We start from the raw sequence: 10,367 nt of genomic DNA on the forward strand, positions 1-10,367 counted from the left end.
AGGAATATACTTTTTTTAATAGGTACTATTCAAATTTTATAGCAACTCCAAAGGGAAACGAGATGGAACAACCTGATACTCAACCACCTGGACTCCCTGACCTGGCAACAAAACAGCATTTGGAAAAAATGAAATCAGAAATACTTTCTCAGATAACATCAAAGATTGTGCCCATAGTGCAAGACATGATTAACAAATCTAGATAGGACAGATAAAAAAATAGAGGATCTGAGGAACATAATGCCTCTTATTTCTCTTGCCTGATTACTCTGGCTATGACATCTGGTACTATGATGAATAAAACTGTTGAAAATAGGCATTTGTCTGTTCTACTTCTTATTGTGTAATGGACCTAAAGTAAGTCTAACCATCTTCTATCTTAAACTCAAACTACTAAATATATTTCAATAACTTTGGACTTCAAAGCAGAAGAAACTTCATTTTCAGTGTGAACAAATTTTCTTGTTGCAAGCAACAAAACAATTGACTCTGGCTAATCCAGGCAAAACTCAAAAACAAAAACAAAACTCTGATTTAATAAAGATATGAGGCAGCTCAAAGGATAAAATTCTACCTAGGTCCTGGAATCTAGAGATCAGGAACTAAGAACAGGAGGGCTGTTAAAATGATTATGTTTGAACGTTTTTGTTCTTGTGTTTCATACTTCATGATTTAGATTCTAAGTAGAGAACATTTTATTGGTTTGCCTACTGTACTTAAGCATTTCTGGGCTGTCTGAGGCCTGTCTGAGAGTCTATTAAGACTACTTTCAATGGATTCTGTATAGTCCAGGGAAAACCATGGTGCTTCTACCTTACACAGCAAGAATGCTCAGCAGGCAACAACAGCAGAGGTGCTTTGTTTCCTGTGTTAGTTTGGGCCTCTACAGCAAAGTATCATAGACTAGGTGACTGGTGAACAACAGGAATTTATTTTGTATAGTCCTGGGTGCTGGAAGTGCAAGACCAGTGTGCCAACATGGTTCAATTCTGGAGAAGATCCTCTTCTGGGTTGCAGAGTCCCACTTCTCAATGTACCTTTACATGGTTGATAAAGACATAGCTAGGTTTCTGTCCTCTTCTTATAAAGGGCACTAATCACATTCGTTAGGGCCCCACCCCCACAGCCTAGTTACCTCCCCAAGGCTCCACCCCAAATAGTATTACATCGAAGGTTAGAATTTCAACATCTAAAAGTCCCTTTCTTCTCAGGAGGCTGTGAGTACAAATGAATGAGTAGGCTGAAGAATTTTCAACAATTGCTTCCTCGGTAGCAGCTTTCACTCTTAAGGCCAATGTGTCAGAAAAGGGGTGCCTAGAATCCATCCGTCTCTAGGGCTAGGGCCCACAGTTTGGTCAAAATATCATTCTGTTGTGTTCCTCTAAACTAGTCCATATTTTATAAACTTAGCCTGTTATTTATTGTAGTCCTTAAATGTGAACCCAAAACTATAAAATGTACTTTCAGGGTTACAGCATCCTTCAAAGCTTCATATAAGATTTTTTTCCAGATCAAAGCACTGAAATATCAGGAAGGAAACTACCTACACTCAGTAAGACCCAGAGAAATTGTTATGCATGTTGAAATTGTTAGCAAAAGCACTGGACCAGTGCAATTTAAAATCAGATGCAAAGGTAAAATGGAAATGATAAATACAGAAAGTAGATTCCAATTATTATAATTTCATAGTCTCCTGATGAGTTGTTGCATATTTATTTATTCATTCCTTTAATATTTATCAAGTGCCTATTTTGTGCCAAGCAGCATGCTGGGTGATGGAGATTAATATAGTTTTTACTTCCCTAACTTTTACCTACTTTTTTACATATTCCCATTTATCCTAATTTTGTTTCTTTAACTTTTAAATTAAGTGGGGAAAGACTTTCCAAATATTTGGGTATGGGTCTTGTGTCCTCAATTTTTATTAAGTCATGCTATCAAGGAATTACAGTAGAGTTCTCCATGAAACAGCTTTTGCCAATGCTTGAAAGATCATATTTGCACTTAGGATTTTTTTTCTTTAATTGTATCAGATTGGCTGTTAAGTGTTCCATATGGCTTAAAAGGTGACATGAGGAAGATTTTGGACTATTTGGAGCATCTACCACAAACAAGATTGGAAATTTGCAACCCTCCTCCCTTGGCCCATGCTGAACTGCCTAACAGGTGGTCCTGGCCAAGGGACTATGATGAGTGAAGACTGTGCCACTGAGCACTGTGAGGACAGAGGTCCTCTCTGCCGTGGTCACTGTCACTCCCTCCAGCACCAAGAAATGTGGCCCAGCAGAGAGTTGGTGCTCCATGAATGAATAAGAATTAAAAGTGTCCTTTGAACAAGAGAAAAGAAATTTAATCTCCCTGAACTTATCATCAGATGATTTTTATAGCTCCTTTGACTAATTGTTGATTCTGAATCGCAATGAATTTGAGTTCTCAGGAAACTTAATTTCTGGGAAGTAGCTCTAAATTCTTCCATGGTTACATTAAAAGTAAACATCAGTGCCTATTTAGCTAGTGCTCTGATTTAATTACAAATTTTTCTTGATTATGAGTTAAATTTTGACTTACATAAAAATATTTGAAATCCTGCTGTGTACACTTGAAAATTATTATTTTTGAATAATTTTCAATATTTCAGATGTTTTATTAATTAAGAAAGGTTTCTACATTAAGTAAACTTAAAGGAGGTTTTCCTGTATTGGTGATGGCAAATGGATTCAATCTCACTTGCCAGTTTTAATTAATTAGTTAGCTTGGAGTGGCAGATTGAGGAGGCGCCTAAGGCCAAGCCTGAACTTGGTAAGAAAAGTTACCCTATGTGAAAGGTCATCAGTGTTTTTGTGGCTGGGACAAGAGGGTGGATGGCACTCATCTTCATACTTTTCATCCTTGCTCCATAAACTATAACACAAGATCAGAAATGTCTTTTCTGTGACCAGAGACTAAATGCAACTGAGATCTGCAAACTAGGGGAGGGACTGGTAGACACATCCACATCATTCCATTCTGAAGAGGATTAATTTGTTCCCTTAATGGGTCATGGTCTAAAATGAAATTGTTGGAGTCTGGATCCTTACTGGCAAGTTGAAGACCTCAGTCGACACAAAGTTCTGTAGTCCAAGAAGTCACTGATAAATGTCCTGAATCCAGAAAGAAGGTGGATACAAATGATGGAGTAAAATAGCCCTGGGACTGGTACCAAATGAACATCACTCAGAAGTTAGTCATTAGCTCTGGGCCTTTGGACAACTAGGCTCTTCTCCCTGGTATTGTACCGTGTAACAGTTCAGGCTGGCATCGAACTTGCTATGTAGCTCAAGATGGCCTCAAACTCATGATCTTCTGGCCTTAGCCTCTCGAGTACTGGGATTACACATGTGCACCACTTTAGCCTCTTGAGTACTGGGATTACACATGTGCACCACCAGCCATGCTTCAGGTTTTTTGATTTGTGTGTGTGTGTGTGTGTGTGTGTGTGTGTGTGTTTTTCTAGGCAAGTGCTATATCATTGATCTACACCCCAGCTCTTAATACTTGATCTTTTGTTGATAGCTAGTATACACAGGAAGGGCCTGACACAAAGCAATTCAAAGGATAGCCCTTGTTTTCCCACCAAAGTCTAAAAATTGTAGATTTTTAAAAATTCTATGCTTAACTTTATTTATGTTTCCAACATGGGACCCTTTCTGTGTTCAAGGTGGAAGAAGGTCAAGGATCCAAGTTCAAGCCAGCAGAGAGCTGAGGACTCTTTCTATTCCAGAAGATCAGTAAGTGTCAGCTATTGCTGACTTTATGAATATTTAGATAAAGCAGCATGCATAACTCCCATGCTATTGTTGACATGAATTTTATCTGGCAGTCTCATGTAAGATCTAATTTGGAGTTAAGATACATTGCTGATGAGTTCATCTGTTCATTTTTATTCTCTAGAATTGATACAAGCTGCCAATTCATGCTAGCCCAGCCCAGTTCAAATCTATTTTACCACCTCCTTAGCTGTGTTAGTAGCAGGGAATATAGATCAGAAAAAAATAGTATCAGAAGAACAAATGTAAGATCTAGAAAATAGAAAGTTGCTGGGTCCAGGGTAAGATGGTGTTTTCAGCACCCTTATTCAGTACTTGTGATTTTGGCTACTCTTAGAAACAGATCTCTTTAAGTAGAAGTTGTTTTTTTAAATCCAATTTATGCTAAGATTTATCTCTAGAAGAGTCTTATTAAGGAAAACCAGACAAACATATTGACAGAATGAACTTATTTTCTAGATTCCTTTAGAATTTCAAAGTTGAAAACTCAAATAGGAAAAGATCATTATCAAAATGGTATGTTTCTGAGATTTTATTTTTGTTTAATTGGGTGTGGGAAACCAGTAATATCTGTCTCTGAATCCATATGGGAGAGAAACTTGGGTGGTAGGTGAAACTTGTATTATGATCTTGTGGTTTTTAAATATAAAAAAATTTCCAACTGTGCCAGAAGAGATTAAAGCTACTTCTTTTTAAAAAATCCATTTGAATGTAGGAAGATCTAAAAGATAAAGGAGGACAGGGGCTTGGGGATTTAGCTCAGTGGTTCTGCCACCTGCCTTGAAAGTGCAAGGGCCAGAGTTCGATCCCCAGTACCAAGAAAAAAAAAAAAAAAAAAAAAAAAGATAAAGCAGGACAGTCATGTTCTGAATTATTTATACACCCTGGAAAGATTCATCGTGGAGAAAGTAAAAAGAACACACATGCTGCTGATTAACAAAAAACCAAAAAAATTGTGTACACAAACACCTGAGAGAAGAAAGTTATCTAGAAATCTAGAAATATGCCATGTAAAAAATTTGAGAATTAGCCAGCACAGTGGCACATGCCTGTCATACCAGCACTCAGGATTCGGAGGCAGTAGATTCCTGCATTCAAGGAGAAAAAATTAAGGATCAATTCATAGTATTCTGTGTTTACAAAGTTGAACCTTATAGGTGATTTGGATGCAAATCCTAGCAACCTAAGGATATTCCTAGAAACCTAAAAATTTAAGTTTTATTTTATTATTCTTAAGCTGTGTAAGTCAACTTATATGTCTTATATGGATATATTTCACATGTGTTCAGAAGTCGCTCATTTTTTCATGTACTATATTTTAATAAAAAATTTCTTTGTTGGTGATGCATATTTTTAAACATCTACATATTTACTTTTTACAAATAAAATTAATGTTAAAGTTAGTAACAGTCTGAATGGTCTGCTTTCAGGCAAAGAGTCACGGTTTATACATACATGGCCCTTAGCTCTCTCAGCTGTCTTTCTTCCATGAGATTAGCACCTTTCCTCTGCCATGCCTCTCTGCCATGCTTTCTTCTGGGAAGCCAGCTGACCATGAAACCGTGAGCCAAAATAAACTTCTCCTCCTTTAAGCTGTGGGTGTCCTGTATTGTGTCTCAGCAAGAAGAAAGTGACTAAGATGGGAATATTTTCTTTTTTTTTTTCTTTCTTCCTCCCTGTGATCCAGTAGGAAAATGGTATTTCCCCTTGTTTTTTGACAGCTTTTGTCTTTTTGTAGCTCAGGTTTAGAATATGTGCTGCCAAAGCGAGAACAATGTAGCTCAGGTTTAGAGTGCTCATCTAGCATATGCAAGGCCCTGGGTTTGGTCCCCAACACTGAAGAAAAAAAGTTTTGAATTTAGCTAGATTAATTTTAAAATATCCATTCATGACCTAAAATAAAAGACATTAGAGTTGGGGGAAGCATTTCTTCTACCTATGTGTCAAGGAATTATACAATCAAGAGGCAATAGGAAACTGAAATCATGAGTTAACATCCTAAATTTATGATAGTGATTGCACAGCTCTATAAATTTGCTCTAAAAACGACTGAATTGTACACTTAAAATGGTTGAATTTTATGGTATGTAAAATCTAATTCAATAAAACTGGAAAAAATATTTAATATATAAAAACTCCTATGAAGCAATTGGGGAAAAAAGCAGCTCAGTAACAAAACATGAAAGAGACATGAGTTGAAAGTTCATAAGAAAATGAATATGGGTGACCAATCACCGTAAAAGTAAATTCAGCTTCACCAGCAGTTAGGAAACTGCATGCTTAAGACAACGTTGAGAGTACTTTTCATCTCTCATTTTCTTTTTTTTTTCCTTCAGTTGATTATATTTATTGGTACATTTTAGGCATACAACATAATGACATTCATCATTGGAAATTTGCACCTTTACATAGTCTCTCTTGGTTCTTATTTTTTCCCCCTTCCCCTCTCCTCCCTTCAACCCCTCCATCCCTCCCTATTAACAAAGACTTTGTTTCCATTTTTTCATTTTCTCATATTAATTCCATTCCCTTCTTTCCTTTCCCCCACCCTTCCCATTTCCCTCTCCCCTTTGCCCCTTTTCTTCCTATTTCACATTATCTATTATACCTTTTAGTCCTTATTTATATTTTCAGTTTCTCAAACTAGAGAAACTATTCAGTATTTACACATGTGTATCCTATTTATTTCACTTAAGAGTATGGCTTCAATGTGCATCCATTTAGCTATAAATGTCTCTAATTTCTCATTTTTTATGGGTGAATAGTACTCCATTTTATTTTTTAAAAAACCCCACATTTTCTTTATCCAGTCTCCAGTTGATGGGAAATTGGGCTGCTTCCAAGTTTTAGCTATTACAAACTGTGCTGCTATGAACATGGATGCACATGTATCACTGTGGTATGATTCTTTTAATTCTTTGGGGAACATCCCCAGCAGGGGAATAGCTGGGTCAAACGGGACTTCCAGTCCTAGTTCTTTGAGGTATCTCCACACTGATTTCCACAGTGGTTGCACCAGTCTGCACTCCCACCAGCAGTGGAGCAATGTTCCTCTTTCCCCATAGCCCCTCCAGCATTTGTTATTGGTTGATTTCATGATAGCAGCCATTCTTTCTGGAGTGAAGTGGAATCTCAGTGTTGTTTTCATTTGCATCTCTCAAATGACCAGTGATGTTGCACATTTTTTCATATGTTTATTTGCCATTTCTATTCATTGTGTGAGAAATATCTGTTCATTTCAGATGCCCATTTTTGGATTGGGTCTTTAAATTTGGGAGGTCTGATTTTTTTTAAGTTCTTCATAGATTCTAGATAGTAGACCTTTGTCTAAGGAACAGCAGGTGAACATTTTTTCCCACATTGTGGGTTGTCTTTTCACAATGCTGGTGGTTTCTCTTGCTGTGGAGAAGCTTTTTAATAAGAAGAGATCCCACTTGTTGATTATTTGTGCTAGTTCATGGGCAACTGAGGTTTTGTTCATAAAATCTTTTCCTACAGCAATGTCTTCAAGTGTTCGACCTAACCTCTCTTCCAGCTGGTTCAGCGTTTTTATTTTATTTTATTTTAATTTTTATATTTTGGTACCGGGGATCGAACTCGGGACCTTGCGCTTGTGAAGCAGGTGGCAGAACCACTGAGCTAAATCCCTGGCCCTAGCATTTCTATTTTAATATTTAGATCTTTAATCCATTTTGATTTTAGTTGAGTGCATGGTGAGAGATATAGGTCTAGTTTTACTCTTTGGCAAGTTGAAACCCAATTTTTCCAGCACCATTTATTAAAGAGGCTATCTTTCCTCCAGTGAGGGTGTTTGGCTCCTTTGTTGAAGATGAAGTGGCTGAGTGTGTCTAGAGTTGTTTCTGCATCTTCTAATCTGTTCCACTGGCCCTCTGGTCTGTTTCTTTGCCAGTACCATGCTGTTTTTAATCACAGTAGCTTTGTAGTATAGTTTCAAGTTGGGGGGTGTGATACCGCCTGCCATGTCTCGGTTGCCTAGAATTGCTTTGGCTATTCTTGGTCTCTTGTTCCAAATGAATTTTTGGATTGTTTTCTCAAGGTCCATGAAGTATGGTGCTGGGATTTCAATTGGGATTGCATTGAATCTATATAGCAGTTTTGGAAGTATGGCCATTTTCACTATGTTGATCCTTCCTACCCAGGAACAGGGGATGTCTGTCCATTTTCTGATATCATTTTCAATTTCTCTTTTCAGAGTGCTATAGTTTTCAGAAAAGAGGTCTTTGATTTCTTTTGTTAGGTTGATTCCTAGGTATTTCAGTTTTTTGGATGCTATTGTGAAAGGAATTGTTTGCCCTATTTCTCTCTCAGTGAGTCTGTTATTCATGTAGAGGAAACCTATTGATTTTTGTGTATTGACCTTGTATCCAGCTACTCTACTGAATTTGGTTATTAAGTCTAGAATACTTTTTTTTTTCCTGAGGCAAGATGTGAACCTCAGTTCTTCTTTTTATTAAATATCCTACCAACTGATAATTGTGATAAATGCATAAAGGATTACTGTCCTTAATACAGAAAATTTGTGTGCAAAGTAATGAGAACTCTGAAGATAAACACTTAAAACATAATGGTTCCCTGTGGACAGAATTAAAAGAAAATAGTATGGAAGATAGTTGAAAAGTGTTTATCTCACTCTAAAATGCAATAAGTAAAACAAGGAAAATTTAAGTCTGTTCTTTTGATGCAGATACATATTTTTAAATAAATGTAAAACTATAAAGAGAGATAAAGATTTTATTTGTTTGTTTTTTGAGACAGGGTCTCGCAATGTAGTCCAAGCTGGCCTCGAACTGCAGCAATCCTCCTGCCTCAGCCTTCCAAGTGTTGGGATTACAGCTGTGCACCACCATTTTACTACTGTTTCTTTCTAATGAATTGACCATTCCCTTTGCCAAGTTCTGAAATGGCCAACAGACCATAGAAAGACATCTCTTTAGGCTCCTGCTTGAAACCAACAGCTTCAGAAAAATCCCGGCCTTGATTCAGGGCCAGTTAGTCTAGAATACTTTTGGTGGAGTTCTTGGGGTCTTCTTTATAGAGTATCATGTCATCTGCAAATAATGACAATTTGACTTCTTCGTTTCCTATTTTTATTCCTTTTATTTCTTTCTCTTGTCTAATTGTCATGGCTAAAATTTCCAAAACTATATTGAACAGGAGTGGTGATAGTGGACATCCTTGTCTTGTTCCTGATTTTAGTGTGAAGGGTTTCAATTTTTTACAATTTAGTATGATATTGGCTGTTGGTTTTTCATAGATGGCTTTTATCAGATTGAGGTAGAGACCATCTATTCCAATTTTTTGTAGGGTTTTTATCATAAATACATGTTGGATTTTATCAAATGCTTTTTCTGCATCAATGGAGATGATATGGTTTTTGTCCTTGGCTCTATTGATATAGTGTATTACATTGATTGATTTGCATGTGTTGAACCATCCCTGCATCCCTGGGATGAATCCCACTTCGTCAGGGTGTATGATCTTCTTGATGATCTTCTGCATTCTATTTGCCAGTATCTTAGTAAAGATTTTTGCATCTATGTTCATTAGTGAGTTTGACCTATAGTTCTCTTTTTCGGTTGGGTCTTTCTCTGCTTTGGGGATCAAGGTGATGCTTGCTTCCAGGAATGAATTTGGGAGTATTGCTTCCCTTTCAATTTCGTTGAAGAGTTTAAATAGTAGTGGCAATAGTTCCTCTTTAAATGCCTTGTAGAATTCAGCAGTGAAGCCATCCGGATCCAGGCTTTTCCTAGTTGGTAAGTTTTTAATTACATTTTCAATTTCATTGATTGATATTGGGTTGTTTAGAATTTTTAGGTCTTCTTCATCCAACTTTGGTAATTCATATGTGTCTAGGAATTTGTCCATTTCTTCTGTGTTTTCCATCTTATTGGAGTATAGGTTCTGGAAGTAGGTATTGATGATCCTCTGGATTTCTTCTGGGTCTGTTGTAATTTCACCCTTTTCATTCCTAATTGCATGGATTTGGGCCTTTTCTTTCCTCTTTCTGAAAAGATTGGCTAAGAGTTTGTCAATTTTGTTTGTCCTTTCGAAGAACCAACTCTTGGCTTCATTGATTTTTTGTATTGTTCCCTTAGTCTCCATTGCATTGATTTCTGCTCTGATTTTTATAATTTTCTCCCTTGTATGAGCTTTGGGTTTGTCCTGCTCTTCTTTTTCTAGAAGCTTGAGGTTCAGCATCAGGTTGTTTAATTGGTCTCACTCTGTTTTCCTAAAGTGAGTATTCACTGTTATGAATTTCCCTCATAAGACTGCTTTCATTGTGTCCCATAGATTCTGAGAAGTTGTATTGTCATTGTCATTTAATTAAAGGAACTGTCTGATTTCTTCTTTAATTTCCTCTGTGAACCTTTGGTTATTCAGAAGTGTGTTGTTCAATTTCCATGTGTTTCTGAAATTCTTGCGGTTTCTTTCGGTAGTGATCTCCAATTTCATCACACTATGGTCTGATAATATACAGGGAATATAGTCAATTCCTTTGCACTTACTTTAACACATTCTATGAGTGAATATGTGGTCTAT

The 10,367-nt window shown here is 36.8% G+C and overlaps 1 non-coding gene across 1 annotated transcript; it reads right to left on the reverse strand.

Annotated features, from left to right (window-relative positions):
- Nucleotides 1-8,679: 8,679 nt before the first annotated feature.
- On the reverse strand, nt 8,680-8,816 carry LOC147826475 (small nucleolar RNA SNORA2/SNORA34 family). The gene has a single exon (XR_015439648.1). It is a non-coding gene; the product is annotated as a small nucleolar RNA SNORA2/SNORA34 family (small nucleolar RNA).
- Between the last annotated feature and the right edge of the window lie 1,551 nt (nt 8,817-10,367).

The sequence above is a fragment of the Heterocephalus glaber genome, unplaced genomic scaffold, assembly GCF_053883595.1.
Source record: "Heterocephalus glaber isolate CG9 unplaced genomic scaffold, H.glaber_assembly_v1.0 deba00001472, whole genome shotgun sequence".
NCBI lineage: Eukaryota > Metazoa > Chordata > Mammalia > Rodentia > Bathyergidae > Heterocephalus > Heterocephalus glaber.